The 20,360-nt window shown below is 41.0% G+C and overlaps 1 protein-coding gene and 1 long non-coding RNA gene across 6 annotated transcripts in view; one reads left to right on the forward strand and one right to left on the reverse strand.

Moving 5' to 3' along the window:
- The window catches only part of MCTP1 (multiple C2 and transmembrane domain containing 1), a 505,669-nt gene that overhangs the window by 460,175 nt on the left and 25,134 nt on the right, over positions 1-20,360 (forward strand). The gene's annotated exons all lie outside the window — the stretch shown is intronic.
- On the reverse strand, positions 15,317-18,385 carry LOC116632234. The gene is made up of 2 exons (XR_004299369.1): positions 16,228-18,385; positions 15,317-15,677 (listed from the first exon to the last, which is right to left on the reverse strand). It is a non-coding gene; the product is annotated as an uncharacterized LOC116632234 (long non-coding RNA).

The raw sequence follows: 20,360 nt of genomic DNA on the forward strand, positions 1-20,360 counted from the left end.
ATATTTGCAATGTTTTCAATTTATTCAACAATACTAAAGGCCTACTGTGTAAAAGATAGGGGAAAATGAGTAAAACATGGGTTCTGTCTTCAGTCTAGGAGGGAAATAAGTGACATAAAAAATTAATACAATGCCATAAGTGATTTGAGTATTCAAAAGGAGCAAGGGGCAGGAAGGGCTCTAAAAGTGTTGTAGACACTGTTAATTGTCTACCCAATGTCCATGTCCCATTTTTCCTCTGATAGTAGTAGACTGATTATAACAGCAAAGAATCTGGCTAAATATTCGTTTTCTAAGGTTTCATTACAGCTATGCATGGCTTCCTATAATATAGTTTTGACTAAAGATCTGGAAGAGAACTTTGCTGGAGATTTCTAGAAAACCTTTTTACTGTCTTGATAAACGAGGACAGATATTGCTGGCTCCATTCTTCCTCTTTCCATCTAGTCTTGAATGTGGATGCAATGCCTAGGGCTAGGGTAGCCATCCTACCACCATGAGGCAATAAAAAAGAGGATGATGGAATGAAGAGATAGAAAGTTCTTGAGGCCCCAATGATATCATTGAACATCTGGAACAACATTTGTAACCACTGACTTCTGCACTTCCTATTATATGAGGAAAATTAGTTCTATGACCTAAACCACTGTTAGTTGAATATTCTGTTGCAGACAGCTGAATGCTAGAAGATTCACTGAGAAAAGTTGATTCTGTGTTTATTCACTTCTACAACTATTTATTTCTTCAACTCTTGTATTTCTTCAACAAGTATTTTGAAGCACCTACTATGTGTCAGGCACTGTGCTAGAGGCTAGGATTACAAATAGAATGATTCTACCCTTAATTCCCCTGTGCAAGAATGCCTGGTAATTCTGTTGAAGATACTCTGGTGGAGAACAACAGAAGGCCTCTTTTTTCTCCACCTCTATCTTCCATATCACTCTAACTGCTCTCTGTCTTTACCCTGTAAAAGAAACAAAAAGAGCGCCTGGGTGGCTCAGCCGGTTAAGCATCTGCCTTCGGCTCAGGTCATGATCCCGGGGTGCTGGGATCAAGTCCCGCATCAGGCTCCCTGTGGGGAGCCTGCTTCTCCCTCTCCCTCTGCCTGCCACTCCCCTCCCCCTGCTTGTGTGCGCGTTCTCTCTCTCTCTCACACAAAGTGAAATAAGGCCAGAGAATCTCATATATATAAAACATGCCTTCTCCACATTCCCTCAGAAGAAATAGAAATGACCACGTTGTAAGAAGAGGTCAAGAAAGCTAGTACAAATCCTTTATTCTACCTCATATTTTGGCCCAAAGAGCACTCTCTGAGCTCTAGCATGGCTGTGGATTCTTCATCTAGAACATTGTAACAGACCCATTTGGAAAAAGGTTAGTTCTCACGTGGGTATACTACTCCCCAAAATAAAGATGGTCATTAAGTGAGTCCTCAAACCCAAGGCCCTAAACTCCCTCTTGAGCCTTGCCTTGCTCGGGATTGTACAAAAAGAAATCCACAAGCATGAGACATGGCTGGAGAACGTTTTTACTCTACACAGGTGGCAGTATATCACAGGAATGCTCTGGAGTCTTCCTTCTCGTCTCGTTTTTCACCATCTTAAAAGCAAAGGTTATCTGACAGTAAATGCTTTGTGTTCAGTCTCTCCTTTTGAAACTGTATTTTGGGAAATGAGCTGAACATAGTATCAAATGGTGTCAAATCTCTGAATATAATCCAATCAAGAATTAGCTTTTGATAAGAAAACCTAATTGCTTCAGAAAGGATCGTGTGGCTAAGATGCTGTAGGGATAAGGCCAGTCACAGACTAGTGTGCCACTTACTAAAGCTACTAGGATAAACTCAACCCATCCTTCTTGCCAACACACCAGTGTTGCCTTCCTCGTTGCTGCTAATGCCATTATAACTGCCCTGTCACCGCAGCAGCTCAGGACCCTGAGTCCCACCAGCATACATTGCTTCCTTCTCCCTGCCGTCTCTGGACTCCTCTCCTCCCAGATCATGTCACTGCCACTGCCTTAAGTCAGGCCATTATGACCTCTCGCTGGAACTAGCAATGGCCTACCAACTAGTCCTCTCAACCCCAAGCTCTTGAATCCAACCCACATCTGCTTCCTGTGGCCTCTAGTGTGTAAGTTCCATGGAGCAGGGACCTTGTTTGTTTGCCTTGTTCACCACTGCATTCCTAGAACGGAATACAGTGCCTAGCACATAGTTAGCTCTCAGTAAATAGTGGTTGGATGAATGCATCATACAGAACAACCCTGATCTGATTTTGATCCCCTGCTGAGCCTTATTGTCTCCTCCTTTCCCATGCTATAAAGTCCGGCCCTCCATAGGGTGGCATTCAGGAGCTCCAGCACTTGATACACACTCTGACATTCTTGTATTCATCCCTCTACATTCTGTCATCTACTCTCTGTCCCAACCAAACCAGGTGACATTACTTTTCCAAGACAGGATCTTTGTGCCTCCTTCCAGTGTCTGAGCCTTCGCTCCCTCTCCCTATGGAATACCTGAAAAGCCCTGGAGGCCATCCCTGCCAATCCAAGTCCTAAATCCTACCTCTCCCTTGAGAACTTTCCTATGGGAAGGCTTTACTAAAAATAATAATAAACATGTCAGTTTTTTGTGCTAGCTCACATTTCCTTCTCACAAAAACCCTAGGAGGCAGATGTATTTATCCCCAGTTTAAAGATAGCAACACTGAAACTCAGAGCATTTTTAAGGATTTGCCTGAGTTCGCACAGCACAGGCAGGGTAGGATTTGAATCCAGTGCTAAAGCCTCTCCCTTAAACCTACCTGCTATTATCCTGTCATCCACTATAATTGCCCCTTGTGCATTTTGGAGGCACAGAACCTACAAACCGGCAGCCAAGGAGATGAACCAGCTATGGACAGAATTTAAAAGTATCTTCAAAAATTAGAAGATCAGAAATTTTGGACTTTGAACCTCTCTTGAAATGAGGACGTTCTGGCAACACTGGGTGTGGGTTCCCACATGGACGTGATCCAGGGGAGCTAGGTCATAAGATGCCCCTCCACATGGGACTTGGACTCTCAGCTAGTCTGGCCAAGGCAGGCATTTGAGTTTGTGTCCCTGGTAGCATCTTGTTGGCACCTGTCATCAAGCATTTTTCAAACACTCCCTTAACTCATTCCACCTTTCGGAGGCTACGAGCTTTCCCCTTTATTTCTGTCTTCTTTTCTCTGTTTTCTCTCTCTAACGTGAAATCAGTGCTTGGCATGTTGTGGACCCTCAATTATCTTTTTATTAAATTGAATATAGGTAAGTTTGCAGGTTCGCTAATAAGCCCAACTTTGAAGACTTCTCTAAATACAGCTTTTTGGGATACAAATGTAGTGATCCAAAGGGGTACCTGCCCCCCAATGATTATAGCAGCAATGTCCACAATAGCCAAATTATGGAAAGAGCCAAGATATCCATCAACAGATGAATGGATAAAGAAGACGTGGTATATATATTCAATGGAATATTAGTCATCAGAAAGGATGAATACTTACCATTTACATCGACATGGATGGAACTGAAGGGTATATTGAGTGAAAGAAGTCAATCAGAGAGAAACAATTATCATATGGTTTTACTCATATGTGGAATTTAAGAAATAGCGCAGAAGATCATAGGGAAAGGGAGGGAAAACCGAATGGGAAGCCATCAGAAAGTGAAAAAAAACATGAGAGACTCTGAACTCTAGGAAACAAACTGAGGGTTATGAAAAGGGCTGTGGGTGGGGGGAGGGGGTAACTGGGTGGTGGGCATTAAGGAAGGCATGTGATGTGATGAACACTGGGTGTTATATGCAACTGGATGAATTACTGAACTCTACATCTGAAACGAATGATGTACTATATGTTGGCTAATTGAATCTAAATTTAAAAAAAAGAAAAAATAAATACAGCTTTTGGGTTAATTTTAGTATAGCCAACTCTCACTTCGTCCCATTTGTAGAAAAGTAGTAGGAGTGAAAAGCCACTGAATAATCTCTGAGGTTTTTTGTTTGTCTGTTTTTTACATTGCATTACCTTGATGTTTTCATTAGATTCTCATTAGATATTTGCTTCTGATTGTGCTCATTGGTAGATGGTGAAATCATTTTGCTTTCCCTGGGAAGTCATCCCTGCTTCCACCAATTAGCCATGTCCTCCCCTTTGTATGCCTCTAGTGTAGAATTTCTCCGATAGAATCCTAAGGATTGTTTACTAGCCTGTTCTCTTCCTGGCAGGGACTGAGTATTATTCATCTTCATGCCTCTCGTACTCCGCACACTGCCTGGTGTATAATAGGTGTTCAATACAGTTTCATTGACTGAATTATCGCCTGAAGTACATGCACAATATATAGATGATCTCAGTTGAAGTTTCTTAAGTCTGACATGAAGAGACATTGGCACGACTTCCTCAGGTTAATCAATGGTATTGATAATTTAATATAGCATTTTCCTTTATACTTCCTTCCAGTTAAAAATTTTAACACGAAGTTCTTAAACATCAAAGGCATATGTTGTTGTGGAGTTCTTGGTAAAATCAAGAGGCTTCAGAAATTGCTTATTCTTTCTTCTTTTGAAGCAGTTTTAACAGGCAGTAATTGGGTTCATTAGCCTGTGCTTCTGTCTACCACAGCCTTTGGGGGCCAGCCCTGAGACCCCATGGAGGGCCTGTATGTTTGATCTGTCAGCAGATACAGTTCCTGGCCCTGCTCTGACTTCATTGACCAAAACAAATGACAGCATGGTACTCCATTTTCTTAATGTCACCAGGCCCAAGAAATTAAAAACCAGTATAAATATTGGACACTAATAAAAAAAGACATACCTTCTCTTTTCTGCTGTTGGGCTAGAGTAGAAGTGTTCCAGAGTCATAGCTTTCCCCATTCCAGGGGTTTCATTCTGATATTTTACTGCCTTAATGACAAGATTTTGCCTTGAACTCCGCAGCTTACGTGATGTCATTTAAACATTCTAGAAATAAAATACGGGTTAACATTGATGGAATATTGCTGTGTGGGCCAAGCCCTAGGACAAGCATCCTAATTGGATTGTTATATCTGATCCTTATGAGAACCCTAAGGAATGGGTATTTCTATTAACCCAGATCTTGCATTTGAGGAAACTGAGGCGTAAGTGGGTTAAAGAACTCAGACAGAGTCTCACCTGGTAAAACCGCAGTGTGGAATTCCAGTTCAAGCCATGCAGCATTTACTCTTCTGCTCTCCCAGCATTCTTTTCTCACAGGCAGCTTTGCAGAAATTCCCCAACCAGAAAATGCTGGTGGCTCTCACTAGAGGAAGTTCCTAACTGGGTGACATGGGCTGCTATTAGTCAACTCTTACTGAAGTACATGAGAGGAAGCTAGACACAAGTGAGATTCATTTTTAAATAAGGCACAGAGGACATTAGCAAAGTCTTCAAGCTTGCATAATTTCCCTTGTATCATCTAGGATTGCTTTTGTACTGGACTCCATATTGAGTTTGACACCGGAATCATTGATACAAGAAGAGAGTAAAGTGATTTTATTTACTAAAAACAGAGGCAAATATTTGAATGTTGGAAACCAGACTGTCCCATAATGTTTTCTCTCATACTTTGGTTTAAGAAGGAAAGTACAATTAGAAATGCATAAACCAGCATTCCATTTTTATACTTCTGTTCTGAAACTCATTATTTCCTATTTTTAGTTTAATAATTTTATTTGCTAGGATGTTATGTGACAGTGTCTCCGGAAGCCAAGTATTTTCCGTGAAACTTTAAGTTTGGGCAAGTAAGACCCTAATTAACTTATTTATCAGTGTTCTCTTACCTGATGCACAGATTGGAGATAAATGGTAAACATCTCTTCAGGGAGGAGGCGCCTGGGTGGCTCAGTCGGTTAAGTGGCTGCCTTCGGCTCAGGTCATGATCCCAGGGTCCTGGGATCAAGCCCCGCATTGGGCTCCCTGCTCGGCAGGAAGCCTGCTTCTCCCTCTCCTGCTCCCCCTGCTTGTGTTCCCTCTCTCGCTGTCTCTCTCTCTCTGTCAAATAAATAAATAAAATCTTTAAAAACAAAAAACAAAAAAACATCTCTTCAGGGAGGAAGGAGATGGTACCAAAATGGCTGAACAGGTGCCCTGGGCATCCTCCCCACCACCTTCTTCTACCTTCAGTTCTCCTTCATAGAGATTCTTACCTTGGATTCAGCACATTGATGTCTTCTCATCATACAGTAACTTGTATGTTTCCACATTCAGTGTCCTCACCTTCTCCTAGAAGTCTTCTTTGATTAGTCCTCCCTACCTGATGAATCACTCCCCCTAGAGTTAACGGATTCGGCATTCTAAGTATTTGAGGGCATTTTCATATACAGGCTGTTCAGCTACTCAAAATGTAAGTGCAGTATCTATTTAAATGCTGGGTTTGTGACACTACCCACAGTGGATATTCAGGAAATACGGATTGACTGACTGATAAACAGAGGCAAGGCCTCTCTCAAACTGAAGCCCTATGGACTTTGCATAACAATTGCCAAGATATCAGGAATAACCTCTTCATTTATATGAAAACTATGGAATCCAACAGACAGAATTTCTACCACATGGAGCCATGCCAGATATGCTCGCAAAGCGCAGCTTGTTCACTGGGAAAACCTGAGTCAGCAGGTTTAAATTATTCCTTTTGAACCACTTAACTTTTGAATTTCCTCATTCAGTGGCTTAAACTTGACTTTAAAACTGCATGCACTCAAAACATTTGCATTTAATTGCAGCGGTGGTATGTTTTCCTGTTGCCATCTGAAACATATTCATTATCGGTGTCAGGCTTACACTGAGAGAGATTGGTTATTTATATCTAAAAAATCAAATTCAACAAAGATAACTGAAGGCATGTAAGTTGATTTTCCTACTTTTTTATTATAAGAATATGCAGCCTGTAGATACACAAATTCAAATCCTTGGCAAATCATATTTTCAATGACTGTTTGTCTAAAGATAAATGGATATGAGTAGAGAGAGTTATTTTAGGAATGATAAGTCAACATGAATTTTATTTTTTGTAACGTATATATACACATATATTTTCAATACGTGTATGATTCAAGAAAATATTGTGTCTGGCAAGTAATTGCTGTAGCACTTTATGTGATGAAGAGATTTGAGCCTTAGAAAAAATGGATTTAAAACAGTCTTAAACCTTCCTCTAAATTAAAGAACATTAAGATCCTTTTGTACACTTATGACTCTAGGGTTAAGTTGGAGGTTAGAGATGCCAGGGGGCTGGCTGTGCACTCCCTGGATTCTCCATTTGATTAAGACCCACGTCTTCCTATTTGAATGCCATGTCATCGAGGGTACATGTGGCAAAGTGCAATGCCTTTTGCTATTCTTGGATATATTTAAATTAATTTAAGAACAAAGTGTTCTCCTAGATCCGTCAGTTGTTGTTGCAGTACTTTTAATCAGAACCAGAAGTCCGGGCTGCCTCAGGTGATCTCATGTGAATAAATGTTGATTTCATGAATCCTATGCCCTGTTGATCAGACCACATTCTTGTCTAACGTGTTCGTGAAACAGTGAGTTTCTTTCTTCAAAGTGGAAAGTTGCTATTGAAGATTGATGTATTTTAAAGATGGATAGTGACCTTTCAAAGGTATTCATAAATCACTTACGACTGACCTGCAAATACAAAGTGAAATGAACAAATGAGACAAATCCTTGCTGATAAGAGCCCTAACTTTACCTTAACTACCCACATAATCAAAGAAGAGCTGTTCTCTTGGCCGAAATTACTAGGAAACATCGTGCCCGTTCTCCTCCTCACTGAAGATGCAGATACACTGACAGGAGGGTGCCTCTGCCGATGAAAAGATCACATGTGTTTTAACTAGCACAAGGTGACAGGGTGATCAGAAGCCACACCTGGCAGTCATCTGTAGACTAACAGATCAGAATAATGAAATGCTAGTAAGATGGGTGGACGCAACCTCCAGTATTTATTGAGCTTTGTGTTCTTCACTGAGCTGGGGGCAGTGGGAGAAAGGGGTACTTAAAATCACAAAAGAACAAGCTCTGCTTGCAAGATGTTTCCGGAGTCCGTAGAGAAACTGTCTACTAGCCCACAGATATAATGGACACTAATAGGAGGGCAGCAAAAACCAATCAAAGGGAAATCTCAGGCCACAGACGATCATTCTTAAAATTCATCACGGGAGAGATGAATGGACTGCAGTCACCGAGAAAGGCTTTTTGCCGGCATTGGGCTTTGAGCTAAATCTTGAAAGAACGGGGAGGAATTCTCCAGGTAGAGGGGAGGGAGGGAGGACGCCTCAGGTGGTGAGTTCAGGAAGGGGACAGGCTGGAAGCCTGACGTGTGCTCACGGAGCAGTCACACTTGAACTGCTTGCTGGAATTCACCTTGCTGAGCAAGTTCAAAATCGGGCACTTTGCATCAGACCCAGGTGCTTCTACTGGATGTATGACAGGGGAGTTTGTTCGTATTTCTTAAGCAGAAGAATGCTATAAAGGGCAGTGTTTTAAAGGAGTTGGAGAATTTAGTCAGGTGGCTAGTACCATAATGCCAGGATAAGGTGAGCGTTGTCTGGTCTAGACCGCACAGCGGGGATTGAGAAGGAATAAGAAGAGAAGTTATTCTGCGCAACTGCCAGGGGCTAAAACATCATACATGACCTGGAAAATGGAAGTTATTTGTAAAGTTTCTGATGTTATCCATGAATCAAATTAGCAGAAGATACTGTTTTCAGCGTAAGGTGCCTGCAGTTTGCTAAAGGTGCCGCTAGGTGGTGAACGTGCATTATCAGTGGCTTTAGATTAGCCATTGGCTTCTCTTCTGGTGAAAGGGGTTTAGCTAATTTTGAGAATTCAAGTTCTAATTGAGTAGATTTCTATTAGTGAAATATAACTTTATAACTTATATAACTGGCTGTTAATCGATAGGGGAAGTTGAAATATTACTCAGTGGTAGTTACATCAAGCATGTAACAACCTGTGTACAAAATTGGAGCTATCTAAATAAAACTACAGGATTCTCCATTTTATTTTAATTTTTCTTATTAGTTGCCCACTCGGAAAGCTTCCTCATTTAGTATTCAAATAGCAGCAAAGTATCTTTGGTAATGAATGACACCAAACTATTTGGGTGTTTAGAGATTTGGAAATCGTGCCCCATTCTAGTATCTGAGCTGACTGCTCTGGGTTATAACCTATTTCTTCCTACTCAGCTGTTATTGATGTGTTACATAATGCCCTTATCTGGCAGTGCTTCTGCTATTACCAGGAAGCTCAGTGAGAATGTGTCTCACTTCCACTGTTTCCTTCAGGATGTTTTATGACTGTAAGCATCAGGAAGGCAAGGGCCATGTTTATCGGGCCTGGCACTCATCCCAGTACCCTGTACTGTGTCCCACACAGAGCAGACCCTCAGGGCGTTAATGAACTTTTTCTGCTAGTCGAAAAAATAATGCAGTGGACTTTTTACCTGATCTCCGTAAGTCAAATACAACTGCATAGTATACGGTTGCCAATGAGGCACTCAGAGCTCACCTCTGTTACTTTCGGAGAATGATTCAAAAGAAGTTCACACAAAGATTTTCCTGTATTCTTTGTTTCTTGCAGTGTTTCATTTAAAAAGTTCACGTGGACATGCGTGCGTGCGTGTGTGTGTGTGCGTGTGTGTGTGTATGTGTTGAAGAGTCCTGGTACTTTGGCATTAATCTTTCTTGATTAACAGATTAACTCAACAAGATTATGATTTTCTTATGCTTAATTCTCAGGGTAATCTGTATTTCTATTGCTTATATTTATCTTTATAAGTGTGGGAACACATCTCACAATGGGATAGAATATTTGGATTTGGGACTGGGCTTCCACAGCAGTATTCCAAGTGTTAGTAATAGCAATTTCTTGAGTATTTAGTATATGTCATTGAATATTTGCAATAATCAAGTATTATGAGCCATATTTTCTAGCTAAAGGAGCTGAAGCTCAGATGGGAAAAATTAGATACCCAGGGACACATAGTTAGCAGACCAGGGTCCCGCCCGGGAGCTGTTCACCACCACAGCCTATAGGCTTCACCAGGATGAGATGTGCTTCCTGTCTCTACTGTGTTTAATTTTCCTGCTTGAAAACCCACCCAAAGCAGTCAAGAAGAAACCTGTTTCTTCAAACATACTTCCAGGGTTAAATACCTTGGACATAATATGTAAATAATACTAAAATCTCTTTCAGTTCATCCATTTTGGTGGAAATTGCCATTTAACAAGAAAATTTATATTTACTAGTAGTTTGGAAATTATTCCTGACCCTCTTCTACTGCAAAATATTCAACTGGTCTGGCCATTTGTATAGCCATAGGGAAACTGTCCTCTTGTCTAATATATCCTATGGATTCAATAATCCTATAAATCAAAGTGATGATCACTTAATTAAAAACATAATGTAGACAAATCCTAGGCTAAAAAGTGTAAAAGCTGATACTCTGGGGCCCCCACAGCAACCAGTGTGGGTCCCCAAATAGTCTTGGAAACACAGGGAAGAGAGGAAGCACATCTTTGACATAGGGTGGCAAGGAATCAAGCACAGCTATGTCTTCCTGGTGGGAGTGGAGGGAGTACAATCTCTCTTGGAAGGCAGTTTGGCAGAAGGTATCAAAATTACAAAAAACACAAATCCTTTGCCCAAACAATTCCACTTTTAGAAGTTCATCCTCCAGATACACTTACACAGGCGTAAAATGATCATGTACACAAGGTATTCTTTGCTTTTACTTCCTTGGAAGAGCAGAATGTTGGTAAAGAACCTAAGCATCACGCATGGAATCACTGAATCATTAAATTGTACACCTGGAACTCTATGTTAATTATACTTCAGTTTAAAAAAAACCCTAAATATTCATTAGAGAAAAACTGATCAAATAGATTATAGTACATCAATACAATGGGCTATCATGCAGCTGTAAGAATGAGGAAGTTTTTAAGCACTGATAAGGAACAATTATGTATATATATATATATATTTATTTTTAAGTAGGAAAAAAGGGCATGGCAATGTTATAAGAAAGTACTATTATGTCTTAAGAAAAAAGGGAAGCAGGGGCGCCTGGCTGGCTCCATCAGTAGAGCATACGACTCTTGATCTCAAAGTTGTAAGTTCGAGCCTCACATTGGGTGTAGAGATTACTTAAAAATAGAATCTTAAAAAAAAAGGAAAACAAATAGTACACATGTCTATTCATGACTATATTTGCTTGACTATGCATATAACAATCTCTAGAAGAATATACAAGAAATTGGTAACATTGGTAAATGTCCAGGGACAGGAGCAAACTGGCTGGGAGTCGGGGAGTAAAAGAGAGCCTTTTCTGTATGTTTGAACATGTATTCTCTCTCCTTAAAAACCTTGTGTTTTAATTCTAAAACCTTTTAAAAACATGTATATCTTTTAATCCTACATTTCAAGTTCTAGGATGTTAGCTTGAGGATACTATAAAAGAGGTACCAAGGACTTATGTCCAAAGATGTTCTGTGCATCATTATTTATAATGGTAAAATAGAGAGGGGATTCAATACAATGTTTTGCATTTGGAAATTTAAAGCAGGAAATAAAGGCATAAGTGTGCACACTGCACACCTCCTATGTAAAATGCAACACATTTTTATGTTCATCATCCTGGATTAAGAGCAATCTGTCTTGTTCATTGGATCCACAACATCTGACACAATGCTTGACGTGTAACAATCACGTGGTTAATAATTACAGAAAAAGTAATAGAAAAGAAGACTGGCAGGATATATTCTTAAATGTTGACAATGTTTACTGGAGATTTTTACTTCTATGATTTTTATTTTCCAAGTTTTCCGCAATGAACATGTACTATCTTTATGACTGGAAAGAAGTACAATAGGTGTGGTAAGACTGCATCCCCAAAAGAAATTCCTATTTTTCATGCCATGTCTATCAATGGAGGAACGAACAGCTATTTAAATGAGTACTAGTGAGTGTTTGTATTCGCTCAGCAGTGCTTACAGAAATTCTGGAAAGGATGGTAGTGGTGTGTAAGTGGCAGCTGGTACATTTAGTGAGTAGTGGAGGTACATGAGGGGATAATTTGAACGCTAATTACAGTATCACTCTGCACTTAGGAGGGATCACAGAACTGGGGCTGGAGTTACTTGACTGAACAGAGTTAAATACGCATTAAGATCTCTTCTGTAACATTAGACCTGATTCTTGTTTTTTCCGTTTTGGACTAGAGGCAGATCTAAGGTCTGGTCCCCACTCAGCTACTTACACACTCCATGATTTTCTAAGATTATCTCCATCTGCAAGAAGAGGCTAAGAGCGTGGTCTTTGCTGGGTTGCTCATGAAGTGGGCTCCTAATGCAAGTGAGCAGGTTAGCTCAGCTAGACTCTCTGGATACCTCCCTCCCCTTTTTGCTTCCCCCACATTTGTCAGGGTGTTTGCGTGTGAATGGAGAGCAAAAAGTTGCTTTGGAAATGCGGAAGAGACTAAATTTTTCAGCAAACATTCTACTTAATCCTACCATTGCTCCTTTAAGATAGGAATCATCCCTTATCACTCATGAGGGAGTGTTCCCAGGAAAGCTGTGACCATTCTAAGATCCTAATGATTAGCACCTATGATATGCTGATACACAGTATACCCAGAGCTTTTCTATGACCTCTAGAATTTGTTCTAAGGAAAGAAGATGGAAATCCTCTATTGATCGTATTGCTGTGCCTGAGGACACTGGAGAACTTATTACATTAGTATGGGTTTTGGATGTTTGCCTAAAGCCACAAACCTTTTGATGTCCACCTTCTAGCCCTGAGAAATTCCTCATCACTCATATAAATTCCTGCAAATAAAATAAAGCAGGATTTTTAATGGAAAATTCTCTGCTCCTTCTTCCACTCTGACTTCAATTGCCTTAGAAATTTTTTTTGAAATACTAATTTCACAAAATAGTTTTTTCATTGTGTGTTCCAAATAATTTTAACACCCTCTAACACAAGGCACTTGCTTAAATAACAAAGTAGATGAGAATGATCAAAATTTCATATTTGGAATAGATAAAATTACTCTGTAGGTAATTATGCAAAATTCAACTTTAAATGTAAATGTTATAGGTATAAAATGTTAATATATAAAAACCATTGTGTAAACCATACCTGGATGATTTGACTAACTTTTTAACGTTGATTAATTTTCTCAATCAAGCTGATTGTGTACTCAGGAGAAATATATAAAAACTTGTAGATGGATGAATATTTTATGCTGGCAGAAAAAAAATCATAGCCATCAGCAATGTAAAAAAATATTCTGTCAACAAATCCTTTCTGTATTGTGATAACACTACCTTTTACTATTTCTTAAAACCTTGTTTCTCAAATGTAGTCACTGGGTACTAATTTCTCTCCCCCACCCCCCGCCCCACCCCTCCCTGCACTGATGAAGTGAAACACAGGATGCCTGCCACTAGGGGGCTCTTCCACAGAATAACCTTCCGTTGCTACCTGGCAACACTAATCTTACTTTTTAAATTGATATTGTTGGTATCTCTGGTGAGTGAAAAGAAATAAATGCCCATTCACTTAAAAAAAAAAAAAGTGTTTTAAAGATTCTCACAAATAGAAAAGCAAGAATGCAGAAATTAGAAGAAAAATTTCAGCATTTGGACTAACCAAGTGAATAATAAATTCTTTCAAAAATCAGTTACTCACTCAGTTGTCTGTTTCCCCCCAGCTCTCTGTCTGTCTGGAGAATGCTCCTTCTATTTGTATTTCTGCATAGCAGCAGTTTGGCTCAGATGAAATTTCTAATTCATAATACTGGTAGATGTGCCAAAAAGTCACACAAACCAGAAGGTTAAAAATAATTTCTATCAACTCTGCATAGTGTGTTTGAGGAAGAGCAGATTGTTGTAACTCTCATGCTTACAATTAGAACACATTCATAAACAGAGGCATTTAAATGTTTGTATATATCTGATATCCTAGAAACTTGAAAAATCAGGTAGGAACAGTCAGCATGTATTATCCTCTATCTTCCACCACTCAGAGGAATAAAAATGGTGGTAATAATATTAAAATGATAGATCAAGTCACATTCTTGAGAACTCATTGTATCTCAAGCAGCAGGCAAAATGCTTTGCAAATTCGGGATTAGTTTACCATATTAGGGTCAGAACAATTTTATATCCATCGAAGTATGCGGAGATTTATTAAGCTCTGCAAGAAAACATACCCAAAATGATTTTCTTTGTCCTCCTGGAATGTGTACTCAACGAAAAGAGCCAGAAGTCACGTCACTCCCCGTTGCTTTGCCACTATGTCCCGATTCCTTCCTATCGGAGGTGTCCTCCTTGCATTTGTGACACAGATCCTTGATTTCATGTTGGTCAAGTTCTCCTGCACTTAGGTGTATATGTGTGGCTGGAGCTGCTAATGTTAACTGCAGTCCAGAACTCAGCATTTCTGACTCTGTGGCTCAGGTTCCCACATGGTGGCAAGCATCGATTTCTAATTCCCTTCTGAAACCTTTGGGGGTGGGGGTTGGCAGGGAACAGCGGATGTCGCGGGACGACAGGAGAGCTACTTCAGGGCAGGTGGCAGGAGCACGTTTGTGAGCTGCCCAGGGAGCTCCTCCTCCTGCAAGGGATGGCGTGGAAACTCACCTCTGGGTCACCACCTATGTGCGGGGCCTCCTCTGGCCCCAACTCTTGCCAGCTTATAGCGAAAACAATTCTTCCTTACTTGGTGCTGGACTCTCTGGCACAAACAAGACTGGGCTGAAAGGTTCTCTCAGAATTTTGACTTGATGGATGTTTGGTTAAAGAGCCTGGACAGGGATAGCACACTTTCCTCAAACCTGAGCATCTCGTGGTGGCATGATAGTAACCGTTTCTCTTTGTTTGTTTTTCTTTACTATGAGCAATTGCATGCAAACGGATCTAGAGGTCCACAGAGATCGCTCATGCCAACAGCAAACACCTCCCTGACAGGCAATATGGGAGACTGGTTTTCTGCCCACATTCCAGCATCATGAAACCAACCTCAATTACCTGTGACCTGGCTAAGTTCTAGATTGTTTCTAGATTGTTTATTTGGTTGCTTACCCAAGAATGTCTTTGGTGTCCCTTAGAAGCCAAAAGAGCCGGGAATACGAAGCAGGAATCGGTGAGAAAGAAACCAAAATAGCTTCTTGTCCTCAGGCGCCTGCTTTTGGCACAGGCGCAAGCTGGGTCACCAGGTGTGCAGGGGCAGGGCCCGGAGACGTTGTCTTTGTCCAGAAGAAGGGTCTTTTTTTTTTTTTTTTTTTCCTTTTAGGAGCAAATCATGCCTGTTAAACATAATTCTGGTTAAGACGTTTTAACAGTAAGTTATGTGACATCCCTTTAAGCTTTATAAAAAGGAGCTAAATAAAAGACCAGCTAGGCAAGCTGGGAAAATTCTTAATTTTATTAAGGCAGTGAAAGAGAATGAAATGCAAAATCAATAGCAAGTAGGACCGTGCAGAACTCCTATAAATCAGCCTTGCAGGCCCGGGAACAGATCCGAACACTTGGACAACGTCTTTCCCAGCGACAAGACAGTTTCACACCCGCTACGGACTCCATCAGCCCCTGCTCACTGTCAGCCAACGATTTTGCCTCTTGCATCACTGAGAAAACAGAAGCCATTAGGAACTTGCACATCTTTATGGCTCTCCTCTGCCAGATCTAAGACTAATTGCTCTGCCCCGCTCTCCCGCCTTCCCTCTGGCCACCGGGGAAGAGGTGTCCCTGCTTCTCCCCTCCACTTCCCAAACTCTGTCCCACCTCTTCCCAAACACATGGCTCTGACGAGTAGAGCCCCTTTCTGCCCCTCCCTTTCTCCTCTGCCCTCGATCATTCCAAGAGTAAATACATTGTAGTGTAGCCCTTCTCAAACTGCAACATGCCTATGCCCCGGGATCTTGGTGAATTGCAGATCATTATTGGAGGAGTCAGGTTCTTTTTTCCACGTTTAAATAAACAATCCCCTCTTTTAACTTTCTGTCTCTGCTTGCCACCCTTCCGTTTTTTTTTTTTTTTGCCACCCTTTACAGCAATGCTTAGTGAGAGAGGGAGCTGCAGGCAGTGTGTCCAGTTTTCCCTGAAATTCTCTGCTCAGTCTATCCAAAGCTTCCATCCCCACTATCGCACTGCCCATGTTCTTGTCTGTAAACTCACTTGCCAAATCCGCTGGTACTCCTTGACCTCACAGCAGAGTTTCAGAGAGGTTACCTTTCCCTCCTTCTTAAAACACTTTTCTTTTGACTTCGGTGATGCCTCTTCTTAAGTTTTCTTCCACCTCAGTCTTTTTCGGTATCCTCAGCTGGCTCCTCCTCATCTGTTCAGCTACTAAGTTTTATTGTGCCTTGGGGCTCGGTTCTGCCCCCCCCCCTTTTTTTGTATTCTTTCCCCAGGTGACTCCTCCTATTCACCTGCCTTTAAGGACCTTCTAAATGCCAAGGGCTTTCACAGCTGTATCTCCAGCCCTGACTCCTATATCTATCCACCTATCCATATCACCTCCTGGATGGCCAGGAGGCAGCTCATATTTTTTTTCACAGCCCAAAGGCAGCTCTTCATCTACTCTTCGCCCACACTTGTTCTTTTTCTACTCTTCTATAGCTCTGTAAAACCAGCATTCATTTACCTAGTTGTTCAAGCCAAAAATGTAGGCAGATCTTCGTATCTGGGAGGTGAGAAAAAGAGAAATCAGTCTATTCACTTGTGTACGGTGAATCTCCTTACAGCACATTCTGCATACGTCCAGTGTGATCTAAGTTATCATCTCTTGTCGATTACCACGATAACCTCTTATCTTTTCTTCGACAATGTATTTTGCCTAAGTGGTCTTTTAGAAATGTCGACTAGATCATGTTATTGCCCTGGTTGGAACACTCCCCCGGCTTCCCATCACACTTGTAATAAAATCCGCACTCTTGATTCTGGGTTCCAAGGCCCTCTGGCCCTGCCTGCTCCTCCCACCTCTTCCTATGCCGCTCTCCCCTCCACCTGGCATCTTTTCTCCCGGAGAGCATTTGCATTACCGGTACTGGTTCCGCTAATCTTCTCCTGGTTAGCTCCTTCTGGGCATGCAGACCTTGTTCTAGGTGTTGCCTTTGGGCTTCCAGGCTGAGGCCACCCACCTTTCTCCTGCAAGCCACACTTCCCAGCTCCCTGACGATGGCTTTTGGGGGACTTGCCCAATGGGGGATGGTAGAAGGAGGGAAGAAGGAAAACAAAAATTGGACAATGTCTTTCACTCTGTCTCTTTCCTCTTTCTCCTCCCCTTTGTGCTTGCCTTTCTTCACTCCGCCAACCCCACCTCTGCTTCTGGGGGGGCCTCTTCCAGCGGTGACTGGGTGCTCGCTCGCCTCAGTGGTCCAGCTCCCCACCACACAGAGGCAGCCTCCCCTCCATCGTCCCAAATACCGCCAAAGCCCTGTCCTTTGGCTCCACCTCCTGCCCCAGTCGGTTTGTGTGGTCTAGGCTCTGGTGGTGGCTTCCTGCATTGCTCATGTCTGTCACTCTGTCTCTCAGTTCTTCCAATACCACTGTAGCCACTTCATGGTGTTAAATTCATTTGTGTGAAATACCTACAGTAGTTTCTGTTTTTCTGACCAGAACAGTTCTCAGCCACAAAGTTCATCCTCAGAGCAGCCCCCCCCCCGCCGACCCTGGGTCACTTTCCAGCACATGCACCTGTTCTGAGTCTCTTCATTGCACTTTTCATTTTCTGCTACTTTTTTCTTTATTTGTATGTTTGTGGTGCTGTCCCCAGAGCCTAGAATAGTGTCTGATATGTAGGTGGCATTCAGTGAGTATTTATTGAATAAACGAATAAGAAGAATGGGCTGAGATTTAGCTAAACCAAACATTGCTTAAATGCGGAGGTGATGTGAATGAATGATAATCAGACTTCTAAATACAAGATCCACGAAAAAGAAAGGAATACGAGAGAAAGAGAGAAAAAATTAGGCAAAAATGGAAAATGTTACCCTTTGGCAAGAGAGACAATTAGTAGGGAAAACAAAGCATATTTATTTTTTATATCTACTAATGTGCCAGTTGCTTTATAGACATGATTTCATTCTGTTCCCACATCAGCACTATCGGGGAGAGACATTATCTCCATTTCACTGTTGGGAGAACTAAGCATCTGAGAGGTTAACTTACACAAAATCACAAGGCTGTAAAATGTACAACAGGATTCAAGCCCACAATCTGTCTGGGTAGGACCAGCCCAGGAAGGAACATCGTAGCTTCAATCCATGCCCATCCTACTTCTATTTTAAATACACAAGATTTAAATGCAGATATGTAAACTATTTCTGAAGCGCTTATTTTATCTTATTAAAAACCCCATGGCCATCCCCAGTGAAAGAATTTGAGATATTTTTTTCAAACTGATTCCCAATTTTTTCTTGCCTTTCCTCCTCTCTCCCCCCTCCTCCCTAAATGAATCGAAAGGCAGACCATGATCCACACCACTGAGTAAATAAAAATATGCCATCAGCTCGGGAAAGTGGGCCTTTGGCGTTTTCTTCCAGGTTGACCTCAGAATGAGCCTGTGTTAGTGATTTAGTCTGTAGTAAGGAAGGGGTTTAGGGGATAGGCCCACCCCATATATCAGCAGCATCCCATAGAGCATGAAGTTGTTATTCAGGTATGTGCTACATATGGCATCAATAGAGAAAAATGGCCCCGTTCCCTTCAGATTCACCAGGCCTTTATTTGTACCATAGCCTCTGTTTTGTCGGATTTCATTGAAGAGCCCCATTATCTTCTTAATGGGGACAAGTGAGTTTCCTTTACTATGCCAAAGTCTGAAAATGGTGGGTGACGTTATACTATGCAGTGTATAGGGAAACTGAGGGAGAAAAGTCCAAAATGATCGAGCAAATCGTTTTTTCCAAATTACAGTTTCCCTTGTTTGGTTGAACCAAGTATTTTAACATGACTCTGACATTGCTTTTTCCCTGAGCCGTTCTTAAGACTTCTCCCTATCCCCAAACATCATGCTCTCAGAACCCTGATAACTTACAGCAAACAAACAAATCATGGAAATTAAATAGCATTAAAACTGTTGTTGGATTCATATAAAAAATATTATCCAGTATTTAAATGGCTATTATTTACAGAAACTTGGCAATTGTACCATACAAATAATGAAATTGATTCCAGTTACAGTCCATCTTTGTTTGGAAAGGAAATACCAGTAGTGTTTGAAAAATGGATTATTAAAGACCTTGGTTTGCTGAAGGTGGTTCATATGTTCTATTTGCTAACACAGCATCTTGTTGGGGGAAAAAAAAATAATAAGTGCAGCTTTTCCCTACCCCAGATTATTTTCACTACAGATCTTTAGAGCAGGAAATAAAAACCAGCTAATGGTTCATGGGGCATGTGGAATTAGTTTAAGCAAAGCCGAGCCCTGGTCTTGCTGACCGCCTCCTCTTTCCTGTGCTGTTTTGTCTATGCTGGCCTTCGAGTATGTCAACAAATCTCTTTTAAGGTCAGATGGGAAAGAAAGGATGGCGATTCTCTCTCTTTCTGTAAGGGTGTAATTTACAACAGATGTGCTTTTTTAGAAAGGTACAAGTTTGTCTTGTAAAATATTTGTAAAGAAAAATAGCCTCCGGATTTCACAAAGTAATCCTTACTTGGTTTTGGAGATATCACAAAGAGCATTGTTTTTATAATACTAATATGATTCTTTTTCTCACACAATTTGATTATAACTCAAGATTAGTGTTTGGGAAGAGCCAAGTTTAAAGATCTAAAACAGTGTTGTGAAGAAATACCATATGTGACTTGATGGCTTTTTGACAGTGACCTGAAAGGAGCCCAATTTCAGCTCGGGAGACATGGGTTAAAGTCCTAGGAACTCTTTTTAACTACTAATGAGATTTTAAGTTCTCCAAGCCTCAGTTTATTTATCTGTAAAATGGGGGATTCACTTGCTGCTGCCATCCAAGTGGGAAGATAAATTTGAAATGCTTACAAAACCATAAACATAAAGGTAAAGGAGTATTTTCATAAGAAATCTCTTCAAGAAAAAAATCTTTGTGGGTTCCACACCTTTATGTATATGCCTTTTTATATACATAATAAAAGGAAATTTTAAGTTATTATGAAGAGCTGTACTAGTAGGTAGATTAGTAACAAAAGCTTGTGCTGTTTAAGATGAAGTAATAAATTCTGACCCTGATTGAGCCATGAGGCTTGTTGAAGAACCAATCACTGATTCTAACAGAAGTTTTACCTGCATAAACACCGACAGATAAAAATCACATGATGAAAAAGGTGTGTGC

This window comes from Phoca vitulina, unplaced genomic scaffold (assembly GCF_004348235.1).
Source record: "Phoca vitulina isolate PV1807 unplaced genomic scaffold, GSC_HSeal_1.0 scaffold6, whole genome shotgun sequence".
Lineage (NCBI taxonomy): Eukaryota > Metazoa > Chordata > Mammalia > Carnivora > Phocidae > Phoca > Phoca vitulina.